We start from the raw sequence: 18,135 nt of genomic DNA on the forward strand, positions 1-18,135 counted from the left end.
GCACTCACTTTTCATGTGCACATCGACGCTTTGAAATTTGCCGTAGGAGCTGTGTTGTGCCAACTTGGTAAACATAACCTGGATTACCCAATGAGTTTTGCTAGGAGACAACTCACTAAAACTGAAATGAATTACTCGAAAACAGAGAGAGAGGGCCTAGCCACAGTGTTTGTTGTTAAGAAATTTTGATATTATCTTTTGGCTACACCTTTTACTTTCTTTGTTGACCATCAAGCCTTGTTGTATCTTGTTAACAAACCATGTGCTACAAGACACATTGCGAGATGCCTTCTTTTGCTTTTGGAGTTTGACTTCTTTGTGATGGTGCGTAAAGGGAAGCAACATTACATGACTGGACTTCATATCTCATATCCCCATGGGAGAAGCGGCTGGACAAGGCATTGTGGATGAACTGCCAGACATGCATCTATTCCGCTTATCTAGAGCGAAAAAGATTTGTTTAGAGTTGGCATGATGTCGTATTGGGAAGATAACATAGTTCAAGTGCTTGAGCATGGACTACCGGAACAATCAATAGAAAAATCCTGACTTAGTTGGCTCATCCTAAAGATCCAACCCTATCAGTTGATAGCAAGCCAACTCTACATGCTAGGACAAGAGGGATTACTAAGTAGATGCGTGTGTGAGCATGAGATGCATGGCATACTAATAGAGGCACACGGCGGAATCGTAGGACATTTTAGCGGAGATGCAATAGCTCGCAAAGTGCTACAGTCCTAGCTATGGTGGCCTACCCTTTTGTGAGATGTGACACAATTTGTGAAGCACTGTGATGAATGCCAACAAACTAAATTCCCTATCCGTAAAGATTGCATGGAGCTAACCCCAATTATCGCACAACAACCTTTCAAGAAATGGGGGATTGACTTCATCAGACTGGTCTTGCAGCATAGTATTCACAATCCAAATACATCATTGTGGCCATTGACTATCTCACAAAATGGACAAAAGCATGCGCTATAAGAAGAAATGATACTAGGACCAATGCCAAGTTCCTATGGGAGCAGGTGATCTCACGGTTTCCCTACCCTATTGAACTAGTCAACAACCAAGGCACTCACTTTATCAATGAAGTGATAGCTCACCTCCTGCCCTCCTTTCTAATCATCCATCGGAAATCCTCACCTTACTATCCCTAGGAAAATGTTCAAGACGAATCCACAAATAAAATCTTAGTAAATGTCCTGACCAAAATCATCTTTGCTTCACACAGTGATTGGGATAACAAGCTAATGGCGACCTTGCGGGCCTATTGCACGGCTTACAAGATGGATGTAGGATAGACCCCCTTTAAATTGACATATGGTACAGAGGCAATCATGCCCTTGGAAATCTTTGTACCAAGCCTCAAGATAGCCCTTCAAGAAAGGTGGGATGGGAAGGAGGCATGGATAGAACACTTGATTACACTTGAACGATTATCAGGAAACTCAGCTTATGGCTACCTATGCACTAATATGCAAGAGGACAAGATGCAAACACTAGTTTGACAAGTATGTCAAGTAGCACAACTTTGAATAGGGTGACTTAGTACTTCTATACTTAGTCAAGGGGCACAAGCAAAAGTTAAAGCTTTGGGGACTAGGACCTTTTAAGGTTCAAACCATCAGCCAAACTGGCAATGTAGAACTCAAAACCCTAGAAGGTGAGGGCATAGGCTTCTTCAATGGTAGTCGCATAAAGAAGTACTTCCCTCCCACGCACCCATTGCATGAGCCCCCAATGCTAGCACCCCATGTCCACGTAGGAGTAGCTACTATCACTGAGGTGGATGGTGAGGATGAGGAAGCAGTACCACCAGCTTACCTATACACGATGGTCATTGATAACACACATGCACCATCAATGCCTTGATTGATGAGGGAGCTGATTTTAATATCTTAACCCATGACCATTGGACCCAAATTGGAAAATCGCAGCTGCAGCCCACTAAGGCTAATCTCACCCCTTATGGAGGCCAACCCTACACACTTTTGGAAAAGTGCAAGGTTGCAGTTTCCATCGAGTCTACAAGCATGCCGATAATCTTCTATGTGTTGTCCAACACTAAGAATGTAGGCACAAAATCGTTGTTAGGATGAACTTTTAAGAAGCAAGATCATTGCAATATCGACTATGAGTCACAGCATGTCCACCTAGCTGTGGGCAATGTTTGCATTGTTATAGCTTTCAGTAAGGGCAGTGTGACTCTTTCCAAGTCTACAAAGGCACTAGTAGAAAAACCCACTGTCACATATAAGGAGGGGGGTCGTGACTTGTCACAACCTACCAAGCCTCGATGCCAACAACCCATTGGAACCAATGTTGAAGCCCGTAAACCCCAGTTTAATTGTGTGCCTAAACAAAGAGCACCACCTAGGAATAGAAACCCACGGCCTCGCAAGGTCCATGATCAACACTTGAAACCTTGGAATCCAAGACAAAACTATAAACATCGACATACGGTCAAGCCACGATGGGTCCCCAAGGCCTTATTGCAAGCACAAGGCTACTATGCGAGTAACACTTGGCTTTGGCTACCTAAAGCCAAAATAACCAAAGGCCCTACTCAAACTCCATCCCCAAGCTTGACCACACAAACCTTGCTAGAGACACTCAAAACACAAGAGAATCAGGTCGCTAAGTTCATAGAACCTCCAAAGCCTTGCTCAGCAGGGCCTAAACCAATCTATCACTCAAAACTATAGCTTTCTACTGACAACCACCCAAATCTAGGCCCGATGGTGCCCCTCAGATCTCAAACACATCTAGTAGCACCATAACCTCAACTACAACCCAATCCATTGAAACATGAGGCTAACTGAAACATGAGACCAAGCTACAACCTAAGGAGAAAACCATGATGCAACCATTAGCTTTTGAACTCTCTAGTTCTATCAAGTCTCAACCACCCACTCGACTTAGACCCTCTTACGAGCAATGCTCAATTCTAACCTTGGCCATGGATCTGGGTGAAAATACTGAGGACGACTTGGTTGCTTGCCTTCCAATGCCTAAATGCTACTTTCATGACATTGGCTAAAAGCTATGATCAACTAGACTTAGGCCTCTTGGAAGAACCTATAGTGACGGAGTACGAACACTTCCTTTCTCTTGGGAGGAGTCAAAATTCGTATTTGTTAAGGCTTCCAAAGCACCTGAGAAGTTAGTTGCAACCGAGATATCCAAGGAACAAGCAATCAAACAACATCTTACTACATCGTATAACAAGCACATGATCATGGCCACAAACCACGAAATCGAGAAGTTGCAACAACTTGTTGGCAGCTCCTCCTCCTTCTTATAGAAATGGTATGCTCTACGGTTGCAATGGGAACTAAGGAATGCCAAATAATGACCAACCTTGAATAGCGATGCACAATCAAGGCATTTGAATATGACTCAACCTATGTTGCTCTAACTTCCTACAGGGTGTTGACTACCATTCCTAACCGACCCTTGGAAGAATACATTAAGGGACATCCTTATTTAGATCACATCCTCACTGAGGAGGAGTTGCATGTTGCTAGAGCTGAGTGGACTCCACTGACTTCTTGTTTGATGTCCTCACTTACATTACGCATGTAGGCATATGCCCTTAAGACATGGATAGCTATGCTACTTTAGAATACAACCCTAATTTCTATGCTTGGCTCATGCGACAATAAAACACTAAGATTATGTGCTGCAGGCCCTTCATCCCTGCTAAACATTTAGTCCTAGGAAGGATTCTTCTCAATTCAAAAAACGGGTGAGGGGGGATATGGTGAATCAAACCAAACACATAAGGAGAATAGTAAAGGAAAAGCACACATGGGGGACCTCAATGGTAGGACGAAGCAACTTGTGATTGAGAAATTGACAATAAATTTGAAAGCAATAGACTTAGACTGCTTGGAGAAAAAATTCTAATTATGTACTAAAAACAATTTGATCTTCCAAGCATAAAGTCTTTTCTTTCAGCAAGTGACTATTTGGAAAAGCACTAATAGCAAACCACGGCTTATGATAGGAGCTGAAAATGTCACAGCAAGACTGAGCCTATCACCTACCCTTCATGGAAGAGGAAAGAGAAAAGTATGGCCTCTCCCTCAAGAATCAAGCATACGACCAACTTAGGTTTAGGAGCATTCACAACATTGAAGGGATAGTGACAAGCGAGGAAGCCATTAGGATGATCATGGACTAGTGCAACCTTGCCATGTATATCAAAAAATTCAAACAAGAGCTTGACCACACTAATTGTGTGGAATTCCTGAGGATGTATGACTCTGATAAGGAGAGTGGGAAAGTGTCATTGGCAAGTAGAGAAGGAATCAAGCAGATGGAGGTCTCACTCAGCAAGGTCTTAGTGGAAAAGGCGTTGTGGTTGAAATCAAAGGTGGACCAGAGGCATAAAAGAGATGTTTATGTCATGATGGGGATGAGGAAGGAAAGTTTCTTAACGAATGATGGCATAAGTATCCAGGAAATCCCCAACACAGAGGTCAAGTTGCAAGCGAAGATGATCCATGCCCTCTTCTCCATCCTAAGATACAATTCACTCATGCATAGGATTAGCGTGCCCGTGCTGGAGAGCATGGCGACTCAATCACTACATGAATTGGATTGGAATGGCTATGTAATGAAAACCATAGATCAATCATCCAAGACACTAGACCTTGGAAGTAGAATGGGTGGAGAATCCCTAGCATCAAAGGGAATTGATAGGAAGAAGCCCTCAATCAAGGCCTTATTCATAGGGTATGGAGGAGTCTTGACCACCCTTATCTGAGAGATGATAAAAGAGGAAAAAGATGGAGAAGAGGGATCAGATGAAACACTTGAGAGGTCACCTCCTCGTCATGACAAAGAACAATCAAGTGGGAGGACAGTGAGTGAAGAAGAGGGAGAGCAAAAGCGTGATCTAGCAAGAAGAAGGCGAAGATGCCTAAAAAGATGACGAGAAAAAAGAAGTAGGAGGAATAGAGGAAGAGAAAGGAGGAAGTTGACCTACTAAAAGCCAAGGGAACATAAAAAAGAGTTGAGGAAGAGTGCAAAAGAGAAGCCGTCGAATAGGAGGAGGAGTTGAGAAGCAAAGAAGAGGAGGACGTGGCACAAGATGTGCACATGTCCATAGAGCCATAGTAGTGCAGGCAAGAGGAACTAGCAGAAATGAGCCCACCAAGGTAGGATAGCAGGCCAGGAACCAGCAGCCAAGCATCAGAAGAATAACCTTCACCCATCCCAAAAGGAAAGGGCAAGGCCGCACTCCACTTGACCCCACCTACCCTCTTGCCAAATACCCCAACCATCGTGGCAACGCCAAGCACCCCAACCACAGTGGACTCCAGCAACCTCATGGCATGGGTGCAGTTCTTGGTCAATAAGGCACATACCCCAATGCCCACCTCCACTGCGAGAACCCCAACAACAGGAGTGCAAAGACCGACAACTGCATATGCCGGAGTCTCAACAGGGGCCCAAGCGACCAAGATTAGATACTACTACCATGGAGCCGCAGCCCACTGCTAACCAGGATGAGCATGTCATGGAGCTCTATGCTCAATTGAAAAGGGAAAAAGGAGGCGAAGAGAGTAGCAGTGGGCAAAGCTGGAAATGGAAAGAAAAATATCAAATCCCTTCCAGCTAGAAAAGACCCGCCAAGTGGCCTTGCAACAAAAAAAATTCCATGTGTTGAAAGCAGAGCTAAGGGCCAAGAAAGATGATAAAGAACAGTGGCAAAAAAGACTGGAGGAAGAGAACCACGAGCTGGTCACAATGCAAAGGGAATACAAACTCCTATTTCTATAGTAGGTAGAGCTCGTAGCACAGGTAAGAAAACTCTAAGAGGGCATGGAAGAGCTCACTGCACTGGAAGTAGTCATTTTAAATTTTGAAAATAAGCTATAAAATGCTGGATAAATTCAAACACATTGTTGAAACTTGATGGTTCAATTTTCACTCAGGGTTGATTTACTGAAAGCTCACCATTGAAATTTGAAAAAAAAACACACATACAAACACTAACAACAACCAAACAAACCAAATACGACCACACTAACCTTGATTTGATATATATATTTTTTAAATGAAGTGTCACATCTTTTTTAGTTAGGCTTTCGTCTTTTTGGACTCATTGCATCTTGGGACTAATATATGTGCATTTAGTTTTCTTGCACATACACCTGTACAAGGCATTTTCTTTTATATTTCTTGCTTTATTTATTTTTTGTTATCCCATAACCACGATTAATTATCAAAATGATCTTTAATCACCCACTTTTTCACATGTGCTCTCGCCAAACACGTTTTTCTAATAAATTAAAATCAATCCATCATTCACTTAGTATGTATTTCATGCACTACATACACTTGTATTTTTAATTAAAAATAGACCAGATGTCACAAAAAGCACGTGCTAGAAAAAAGTGCTCCACATATCATTAATTTCTAATGAATAAATCTACATTTAGAGACCTCAATCTGGGAAACGGAGTTAGAGTTTCGTTTAAAGCATCACTTTATCCTAATAATTTTCCATTAACATTTTAAGAAGAAACCAATATTTTCTTTTTAAGATTTAAAAAACTAATAAAATTTAATCCATTTTTACATATTTTTTAAAAAGAAACCATTCATTAAACTAATTCCCTTCCCTTCACTGCACTTTTCTCATTTTCAATAAATATGCTTCGCGGCATGTGCACCTGCAGTATTTTGAGTTGTTTTTCTATTGTCAAAACTAAATATAGAAGTTCTGGTCATGTCACGTGTGGATTGTTGTTGTATTATAGTTTGGTTGCTATGACATGATTATGGGTATAGTTTGTAGTTTTCTTTCTACCTGATACGGGGATCCAGGGTGTCTAATTGTCTTTCATCGCATAAAGCTTTCAATCGCATATGTGTAGAGGTCATGCTAAAAAATTTTAAAGGATATGAGATGCTTGGGGTGGTCAGTCGGTCAGCCATGTCTGTGTGTATCTATTCTGGTCGATCTCTTATCTATGGTTATCATGTTGTTTTGTAGACATTCATTGTGATTGTTTGTGTGTGTGGGGTGTGTGTAATCCATCTGAATGGTGCCTTATACTCCTCCTCCAATCCAGTACGTCCCATTGGTGTCTCACAACTATTCTTTATCACTAGAGTTTGAACTTATTAGCAAAGCCAGCTTAGCCAAGTTCGTTGAACTCTTATTGCTACTTATCCCAAAGAATACTAATACTTGTGATCAGTATCTAGCCTCTTATAGTAAGAGGTCTGGCCTTGTCAGAGGAACAATTGTCAAATTGACGCTTAAAAGTTTAGGCAAGGCTCTACTTTACCCTATCATCAAGGAGTCTCTTTCCCTACTACTCGACAATTATTCTCGAATGAGGATATCCTTAAATTGTTGCAGAATCAGACACAGGATGTGTTGGATCCCAAGAAGGTTCTTACTACTTTTGGCATCAATGTCTTCATGATCTCCAATCTTGTGTGAAAGTAGTTATGCCAGTTTCTTGAGGACAGGTTTATGCCTATGCCAAGACACCCTCAAATTACCTTTCAAAGGAGTTATTTATAGCTTCCAGAATGGTGTTGAAAGACATAACTATTGATAGGAGTTCCTACCTTTTGTCAAAGATGAATCAACACTTTGTTAATTCCACAAGGGGTAATGTAACTAATGTTACATTTGGTTCCCACATTTCTATCTTTTTGACATATGCCGCCCCTTTGAAATAAGTTCCTACCTTGACAGTTGATCCACTAGAAGCTCCTCCTCCCTACTGAACACTCTGATGTTGTCATTGAGGACCTTGATCATATCCCTCTTGTGATAGTCCAGAGGAAACACTTAAAACGAGTTTATTTTAATTATTGTAGCTGAATACTGCTAGGTATTCACTATTTTTTATTTATTTTATTTAAAAACAATTGTGAATGCTTCAATTGATGTGTAAAACAGGTAGCAGTGGCTTTGGGTAGCACTTGGCGTTTGTTACAAAGCGGAACACGTACAAATCTAGCAAATCAAATCTCAATCATAAACATCTTTATGACACACATAATAGAACTTAGTGGAAAAATCTAACAAATCAAATATCTCAACTATTAATGCAAAAGACATTATAATACATAAGAGTATTTGAGTAACTCAATAGATTGAGAAAGACAAGAGAAAAACACATGATTGGGCCCAACCTCCCCCATGGCAAAGGCCATGGTTTGCCATCCTTAATTATATATTATAGTTTTACATGGATATTTTCATTCATATCCTACATATAATTACAAAGAAATTACAAATATAAATTGAAATACAGAGTTTTAAGAGTCAAGAGGTATCCTGTAACATGCTGCAGTTGCTGCAAACAATTTTGTGCTTTGAATCTTGAGGTTTTGACATCACCATTGCATCGTTCAAACTTCCAAAACGACTCTTAAAGCTCTAAATTCTAATTCCGGATGAGGGAGCAATGACAAAACTTAATTTTCACTCTTTTCTCCTTTTTTGCACACGATCTTGTTGCTTTTTATAAATAAAGCTAAAAAAGCCCTCTAAACTTAACCACATTAAGAAAATAGCAAGGTATTCCATAAAGAAATATTATTTCAATAAAAGCATATTCTAAATCTCATATTCTAAAATAATCTATATTAAAAACAAATAAATTAATAGTACTAATGACAATGATCTAATTATTACTAAAGAAGTTTAAACTTATAAGTTACAAATAGAGTAATAATTTGAATAATACAATATCATATAAATACATAATAGTATATATTATATTTAAGATAACTAATCTTAATTATAAAATTTACGCTTGGACTTATGCTAACGCCTGCCTAGTGCTACCTAAAGCCACCGATGCCTACTCTAGATATCAACTGAAGCATTCACAAGTGTTAGAAAATAATAAGATAAAACCCACAAAAGTGAATACCTAGCAGTCTTCAGCTAAATAATTAAATAGGTTAAAACTATGCCCTAACCTTAATTTAATATGAGTAGGATGACATGTAAAACTCATAAACGTCCATTAAATTTAAATATGTATTTTGTGTAATCACCCACGTATACATTAAATTAACTTAACGCCCGAAAAGGACAGGTGTTGTCATGTTGCAATGTGCACACCGTGTTAAAAAATCTAGAGTGTGGCTTTCTTATTTATTTAGATAGCCAATGCCATTTTAGACATTAGTGTTAGTGTCCATGGTTTAAAAATATTGGATTTTAGCAATTTTTGATATTTTAGATATTAGCTCTTGTAAAAATCCATAAAACTATAGACAAGCTTTAGATTAGGATGACATGTAAAAGAAAGCATGTAGCTTTCAGCCAATTTAAGAGGATTTTATGTAAAAAGAGAGATTGACAAAATCGCCTGACGCGCGATCGCTGCTTTCAGGCATTGAAGAGCACTCCGAAAGGGGAGATCAAGAAGTGATCTGGCAGAATTTTGGCCAGGTGTGCTGGTATTTTACAACCCTCCCCCTTTCGGAGCCAATGTAAGCATCAAATTATGATCTAAGCAGCATAGAGTAAGGTATTATTTTATATATGTTTTTGTCTATTAGAGTTATATCTTCTCATAATGCTGAAAGAAACAGATAGGCTTCATCTCTGTTAGTATTCTTCTTCCTTTTCTATTTCTTTTTGGGAGTATTCTTCTATGTCTTCAATTTCTTCGAACCCCTTCTCTTCCGTCTACTCCTTTCCCTGAATCTACCTTCACCTTGCTATCTCTTACCCTCGTGGTGGGCTCTCGCCACCAAATGCTTTGACATTGTGTTAGGGGAAGTTTATGCTATCAACAGAGGTGAATTCTGAAAGATATTTGGGCTGATTTGGAGCTGATATCTTCAGTGACATTCGGAGAATTAGCTACAGTAATGTTCTTTTAATTCATTTCTTACTCTACAGAAGACATCTTGTCAAAATATGCAAGTATTATGTGCCCCTATGGCAGGGCAATGTTTGTAGATTATTCATAGATACTTTGAGTTGAATTAAGTTGAGATTTTTCTCTTATTTCTTGGCTGTGGTAACTTATCCTTATCAATAACTCAATTTGAAGCTCTCTTGAAGCAAGTCTCTTTGCCCTACAAGCCTTGTAATTGACTCATAAGCTTTTGTCCCTAACAGTCTACATTGAATGTAATCATGCAAAGTTGATTCATGCTATGGCATCATGTATGAATGATGGGATGCAGATTTGTTTATGATACATGATAGCATATTGTACTTGATTTTGTAATTAGTAATTGCTCTTACAATCAAGAAAACAGGCTTGATTTGAGTTAGAACTTATGAGATAATACTCTTGTGATCTTTGCTAAGAACATGCAATTGGAAGCTCTATCAACATCTTCAAGAACTTGGCTTGAAACCTTCAACCCTTCTCTTATCTTTACCATCTCCAAAGTCTAAGCTCTTGAACCCCCATATATTATTCTCTCTCAAATCCCTGTGATTGATCGTGAAGTACCTCTTGAACCTTTAAACATTCACTATAATCTACTTATCTCTTGAAGATACATCTCTATCTATCTTGTCTAACTTTCTTGCCAAACCCCTGTGGTGACCTTCAATCCTACGTGTTGTGACATTGGTGAACCCAACATGAAGGTCATGTTAGCTATATATAGTCTGTCTATATATAGCGCCCCAGGTCCCCTCTATATATTCCTATCATGTGTGCTCAATTGACACACTTCTGGGGTTTCACTTCCGGTGTCTCATATCTCTCTTCTTTCCTCTCTTCCTTTCTTCTCTCGTCTTCTTCGCAGTTTCCAACATGGTATCAGAGCTGAAGCCCTGGCCTATTGCCGCTGCTGTTGCGCTCACGGGGAAGGATCCTCTCTTGTGCGTCTCTAGAAAAACGCAAAGCAGAGATAATATCTCTCTGTTTCTCTCTCAAGATCTAGTAGCTTCAAGATCTGAAGAGCAAAAACTCCTAGAGACTGAGAAAAGCTTAGTTGAACAGAGCCTCTCACACCCCATGCAAGAATCATACCACTAGTGCCACCAGCAGTGCTGCTCGCAGCGCCCTTGCGTCAGCTTGGGGGCCCACTTGTTAGCCTGTTTGTACCTGGCAGTGCCTCCCCTATGGCCATGCTTGCCCCCTGGCCCTATCCTATGCCTGCCAACTGCGACGTCAGATCTACTAGTTGCGACACCTGTACAGCTTCCTGCCCTGCGTCACGCCGCCAACTGCCTCCATGGCTTTCCCTGAGCTCTGCCCTGTCCCCAAGGTGCCTTCTCTCCTTCGGGCCTTCTCTTCATCTGTCTTCGGCATCATCGGTTCTTCCTTCCAGTGTGCCTATCGGCGTGAGCCTCTCCCTTCCTCGTCAGAGCTCGACCTCGAGGAGTAGGTGGCCAAGATCGACATGGACCCTAATAAGATGATGCAGAAGGGAGACCTAGGTCGTCGCCATCATCTCAGCAGAGCGAATTTCGAAGGAGAAGGGAGGAGAAGGCTTAAGGAAGGGAAAGGAAGGAGGGGCAGGGAGATTATAGGGGTATCCCGAGGGTTCTGGGAGATCCTAAGACCCGTGGCTCACATAGAGAACTTGGATTTTCTTCGAGGGAAGGTGTTGGCTATCGAGCTCTCCTACTGGATGTGCCAGTTCTTAACAGCCGTCAAGGGTGTCTCTCTTCTCAAGCCTCACATACGCCTGCTCTTCTTTCGCAGCATCCATCTGGTTTGCCAAGATGGAGACCCGCCGGTATTGAAGAAACAAGTGCGACTTGACAGGTTCAATAGAATATCGAGATTAACTTTTGAAAGTTCTGCAGGTCTGGATTGTTCCACTCCACGGAATAGCCTTTTTACTGTAAATATTCAGGAGTGTGTGGAATTGCTGGACTTCTTGGATTGCCGGTACTCAGGGCCAAACATGAAGCAGAAGCTTTATGTGCTGATCTAAACAGACAAGGCCTTCTACATGCATGTGTAACATCAGACAGTGATGCTTTTCTTCATGGTGCAAAATGGGTTATCAAAACACTCCAGGCAGATCCAAGGGATCCGCACATTGAGTTGTATAGAGTTGAAGACATTGAATCAACTCTGGGACTTTACCAAGAGCACCTGATTGCATTGGCACTTCTCGTAGGTTATGACTACAACATTCAGGGGATCCAATTTGTGACTACAACATTCAGGGGATCCAATTCCCTCCCTCTTTACCAACAGGTTCCTTTCTATCATACAGAAGGTCAGGGCCGAGTACAACACTGAGATCACTTGTCAGACGGACAACAGGCTCGCCTACATGCTGGCCCTGGTGGATGCTATGCTTCGTATTACAACCTTCGGTTCCCTCGCTGTCATCAACAACATACACAGTCGAAAGCACTTGCTGGATTGCCATACAGGCACTCAAGGCTCCCAAAGTATTTGCCCAAAATAAAAGTGGGAGGTGATATAGAGAGGTTGTTTAGAAACCTGGTAGCTTACGAGAGCCACTTAGCAGATAAGCTTCCTCTCTCTCTCTCTCTCTCTCTCTCTCTCTCTCTCTCTCTCTCTCTCTCTCTACATTTCAACATCAACATTACTTTTGGATGTTGATATTGCCATGCTTCATGATGATCGTCCTCGTTTGTTATTCCATTGATGATTGTCTATATTCTAGTTGATAATACATTGTTTCGTTTATATTCTTTCCAGCTGATGAGGGTCTATATTCCAGCTAATGACATATTATTTCGTTTATATTCTTTCCAGCTGATGAGCATCTATATTCCAGCTGATGACAAATTATTTGATGACACATTATTTCGTTTATATTCTTTCCAGCTGATGAGCGTCTATATTCCAGCTGATGACAAATTATTTTATTTATATTCTGTTCATGGGGCCCCACATGTGTTATGTTGTCTATAGAGCGGCGTCGCGAACCGTCTCTATAGACCTTGTGTTGTTATAATGTCACTGTAACATTTTTCTTTAAGTTTTGATGTGACAGATATGTTGCTTACATCCGAAGTTCACTTGAAGGCATTTCTTGGAGATTTTATCTTTTGCAGTGATGTCACTTATCCTTATTTTACATGTTGTATATTTAGGAGTAGTAAAGCTCTTTTAATGCCTTTGAATAGGCTGTTGTAATTCAGGAGTGATGTAGCTCCTTCTCCGTTGATGTTGTAATTCACGAGTGATGTAGCTCCTTTGATGCCTATGAATAGACTCTTGTAAGTTCAACTTTGTAATTTTGTATTTTGAATATTAATATAACGGTAGGCCTATATAGAGCTGTGGGTTTTTCCCTTGAGTCCCCAAGGGTTTTTTCATCCATAGTAAGGGACCTTTATTTGAGCGGGGGTGTTAGCTATATATAGTCTATCTATATATAGCGCCCCAGGTCCCCTCTGTATATTCCTATCATGTGTGCTCAGTTGACACACTTCTGGGGTTCCACTTCCGGTGTCTCATATCTCTCTTCTTTCCTCTCTTCCTTTCTTCTCTCGTCTTCTTCGCAATTTCCAACAGGTCAGTGTAAGAGAACTCCAAGATGGGGGATTCTTCAGGAGATACTCTACAACAGTTGGTATGCATACTACAACAGACTCAGCAACAACAAATCCAAATGTTACAACAACAACAACAAAGGCAAGCTGAAGAGAAGATTGATTCCACAGCTATCAAGGTTCTAGAGGAAGTTGGGCGAGAATTAAAACAATTTAATGGTCAAAATGTCTATGTTTTCATTCGCTCGTATGTTGAGAAAATGCTCTTCTTTGGTGTACCGCAACATGCATGGAGTCGCTATTTTTCCAGACTAGCCAAGGATGGTCTTCAAGAAAGAATCCATGGCCTTTTTTAGCAAGATGCGGATTGGGATGCATTCAAAAAAACCCTACATGAAGGATTATTCTTAGAAGACTCTGACCTAATGACGAAGAAAAGTTTCACTAATTGGGTTGAGAAACCCAACAAAGGTTTAGGTACAACAACTTTATACCATGATTTTGAAAGTAAATTTGGACAACTTGATGTTGAAGACCAACAAAGTATGGAAGGTAAGAAGATTGAATTGTTCCTTAAGGATGTAGATCCCATTCTATAAGAGAAGCTTGCTGATCGCCTAGAAGATGCTACCTCCGAATTAGGAGTCAAGACTGCATGGATAGATGTTACTGATGCAGCTAACATGATTGCTCGATGAGAGCGGATGCGACTAAGATTGGGCTCTACTTCAACTTCAACAACTCCATTGATGGAGCTTGTTTCACCTTCAAAATCCCCTATTCCTTTAACTAATCAACCAACTCTTTCTTCTTTTGTTCCTTCTAAAAATGATGTCACCTTCATCTGAATCTTATAGAAATTAGTTCCAAGGTGGAGAAGTTGCATGTCAAAGTTGAGGAACGAGAATGATCATAAACTCAAAGACCCATGAGAGAAGGATTTAAGAGGCACTGTATTTGGTGCAACAGCCAACAACATAATAAGAGGAAGTGTTCTGCCTTCCATGAGGCTGAAGCACAGAAGCTTGTCTTTTGGAAAGATGGAAAAATTCATGCAGCTGAAACTGGTCTTCCATTGGAGCCAAATTTTGGCAATGGTGGAATGAAAAAAAGATTAGAAGATTTAGCTATAAAGAATGCTTACAAAGCAATTGATGCAACTACCTATGGGCTGCAAATTGAGCCATCTAAATAAATTTTAAAAGCATGTTAAGCTAATGTGCAATCTAAAGTATGGATGCAAGCATTAGATCAAATGGAACACGGCAAAGTAGACAAAGATTATTTGACTAAAGCCAGTCAGTGCATTCGACGAATAATGGTAGATTCTTTTTCTACCTTTGCACATTTGGCTGACATCAATCAGAAAGAAGTCTTGATTGAAGAAAAGAGAAAAAGAGAAGATGAACCATGGCCTTCCTCTTCTGGCCCTCTAAAATGGGTAACTAGAAGAACACCTAAACAACCAAAGCTTGCTAAAAATATAACCCTAGATCAAGAGATGGAAGATGTGGCACAAACAAAGAAGACTGAAGAAAAGAAGAAAGGCAAGCAGCCAGGCTACAAATTGTAGTCTGACATAGAATCTGCAACCGATCTCAAACGAGTCTTAGAAGAATGAATTCTGGGAAGCAAAATTGAATTCATCTTAGGCAAAATTCTTGGAATTGCCAAACGTGATTTCCATGATGTAATTATTAATGTAATCAAAAGGAAAAGACAATATGTTGGTGATGAAGCTAAAGAAACTGTGCATGCTTTTTTGCAAGTCCTTCGAGTTTTTGTGCAAGATGAAGAGAAGCTGACTTCACAAGGAATTCATGTTGAAGTAGTTAAAGAATTAATTGTAGCAATTGAAGATAAAGATAAAGAAAGCATGAATGCAAAAATTAAAGAAGTAAAAGCTAAAAATGTAATGGTCAGCTGGTCCAAACCAGTTGGGCAGCCCACCTCTCAAAAAGAATGTCGTCTATAGCACATGCATGAGGAGCAAGAGGCTTGGTTCATTCCAAGAAGTCACCACTCACGTAGCATTGGGCAAGAGCAACAACGAAGACAATTGTCAAAATTAGAGAAATAAAACACCATGTATTGCACTCTTAGACCATGGCTTGGAGATAAACGTCATGGCAAGGAGTCTCTATGAAAGTGGCAGATGGCCCATAGATGTTGATCTAGGTTGGTGAATGAGAGTTGCAAACAATTCTTCTGGAGAGTTATATGCTGCATGTCATAATGTGCATGTAACTATTGGAGACATAAAAGACAAATTTCACTTTTTTGTTCAAGAATCTTGTAGTTACCCTATCATTCTTGGGCAACCTTACATTTTAGAAGCCCGCTTGGAAACAAAAGCTCTTGATGATGGTTCTTCCTATGCTCGAATCCGAAGTAAGGATAATGAATGAGCTATCCAATTTCTTACTGTGTGTGTTAACCATCATCGAAACAAAGATCGACTGCATGATTATCTTATGCCTTCTAATGCTGAAGATTTCAAGAGTTTTCAAGCTACACTGCTATAAAAGGAGGCTATGGTAGTACGTCATGTAAAAAGATTGAACCTCCTTATGCTACATAAATTGTATCTCTAGGAAATATGTATGTATATATAGCCAATAGTATGGGCTGTTATAAGTCTATTCCAATCATGACTAAAGCTAAAAGAAAATATTTATGTCATGTAAAAAGGGAGCTGAAAAATTATGACATGATGGCTGAAAATTAAGATATTTCGAGCATTTTTTTTGGGCTGATTACTACTGTCACATTGGCTGAAATATATGCAGCTCCTCATACAGAAAATCAGGCTGAAAATCAGTCCATAGAAGTATGTACATTGGATTTTTATCAAACAATTCAAGAATTTGTTGAGTATGAAGACATTAGTTTACTCAACAAGGCTGAAGTGCAAATGGAGACAAAATACAAGACGGTGGATAAGAAAGTCAAGCCTGTGGCAGTTCTATTGCCTCCTGAAAGTGAAGGACTGACTGATAGGGCAAGAAATCAGCCAATCTTCGTAATCCTTCCAACTTTGTCACAAGTTCACATCTAAAAGTATAAAAGAGCTCAAAATAGGTAAAAATTCTTTTATTTTGTATCTGCTGAAAAACACCCTTTTATGCAAATGCTAATGAAACACGAAAAAGTTTTTGCATTTCAATCAAGTGAAATAGATTATGTGGATCCAAATATTGTGACTCCTGTGGTCATTTTTACGGTCTCACATGTGCCTTGGAACCTCAAGCCCATTCCGGTTCCAAGGGCGCATTTGCCCAAATTATTGGAACTTCTAAATGAGAAGATCATAATGAAGCCTTTTAGAACCTTCTTCAACACCTTACTCAAATCGATGGTTTATCGTACCCAAGAAAAATGGATCTTTATGCTTCATCCAATATCTACATCTTGTTAATCGTGTCACAATCTAAAATGTTGGTTCAGGTCCAATTATTGATGAGTTTGCTGAAAACTTTTGCAGGGAGAGTAATTTATTCTATGGGCGACCTATATTCAAGATATGACCAATTTCAGCTTTCATTAGAAAGTTGAGACATTACCACAATGAAGACACCTCTTGGATTGGTCTGCATGTGCACTCTACCACAAGGTGCAACAAACACCGTAGCCTATATGATGAATGTTATGCACAAAGTCTTAAGGGACTTTATTCCACAACTTACTCTTCCATTTCTTGATGATGTACCTATCAAGGGATGTGAAGTCAATGAAAAGAATGAGGAGCTTCATGAAGATGGCTACATGACATTTGTAGTTAACCATATTCATGATTGTGATAGGATTTTAACAAGGCTAGAAGAGGTACATCTTACCCTTTTTGGAGCTAAGTTGATTTTTGGAGTAGAAGAAGTCCTAGTGGTCTGACATCTGTGTGGCCCCTATGGACATAAACCTTCACCAATCAAGATAGATGCCATCAATAGAATGCAAGAAAAATACATAAATATCTCATAGGTGAGAAGATTTCTTGGCGCATGTGTATTCTATCTCATATGGATACCACATTTTTCTCATGTAGCTAAAAATATTTATCAATTATTAAGAAAATACCAAAGATTCTCTTGGGGGAAAAATCATACTCTCATTGTACGCAAACTAAAGAAGTTGTTAATTTCAGCCCCCACTCTCAAAAGGGCTGATTATTCAAATGGTTAACCCATCATCCTTAGTGTGGATACAAGTTCCATTGGGATAGGATGGGATGTTGGCCAAGAAGACCTTCAAGGTAATAGGTATGCAATTCGTTTTGAAGCAAATCTTCTCAATGAACATCAAAGAAGGTATGCACAAATAAAAAGAGAATTGTGGGAAGTTGTAACAACATTAAAGTGTGATCGTGAATACTTTATAAGTGCTTCCATAGTGGTAGAAACTGATTGTCTTCCACTCTTGGGCATGATTGTCAACTACTCTAAACTCAACATTGCTATGCTAAGATGGATTGCATATATTAAATCTCTCAACCCTGAATTAAATCATATTGCAGGAAAGGCGAATCCAGTTGCTGACATGCTATCACGTGCAAGATATAACAATGAAGAAGAGCTGATGGAAGAATATGAAGCTAAAGAATCTATACTTGTTGAATTCCATTCCATGGCTATTGAAAGTACCTTTTCAGTTGTTGCTGCATATACAAACCCCAAGCTGAATCTTGTAGG

The 18,135-nt window shown here is 39.8% G+C and overlaps 1 pseudogene; it reads left to right on the forward strand.

The window, feature by feature from the left end:
- The first annotated feature begins 11,367 nt into the window (after positions 1 to 11,367).
- On the forward strand, positions 11,368 to 12,221 carry LOC148029735 (flap endonuclease GEN-like 1; annotated as a pseudogene).
- Positions 12,222 to 18,135: the final 5,914 nt, after the last annotated feature.

Source organism: Lygodium microphyllum, chromosome 10, assembly GCF_053477565.2.
Source record: "Lygodium microphyllum isolate KBCC chromosome 10, Lygodium_microphyllum_v1.1.10, whole genome shotgun sequence".
Lineage (NCBI taxonomy): Eukaryota > Viridiplantae > Streptophyta > Polypodiopsida > Schizaeales > Lygodiaceae > Lygodium > Lygodium microphyllum.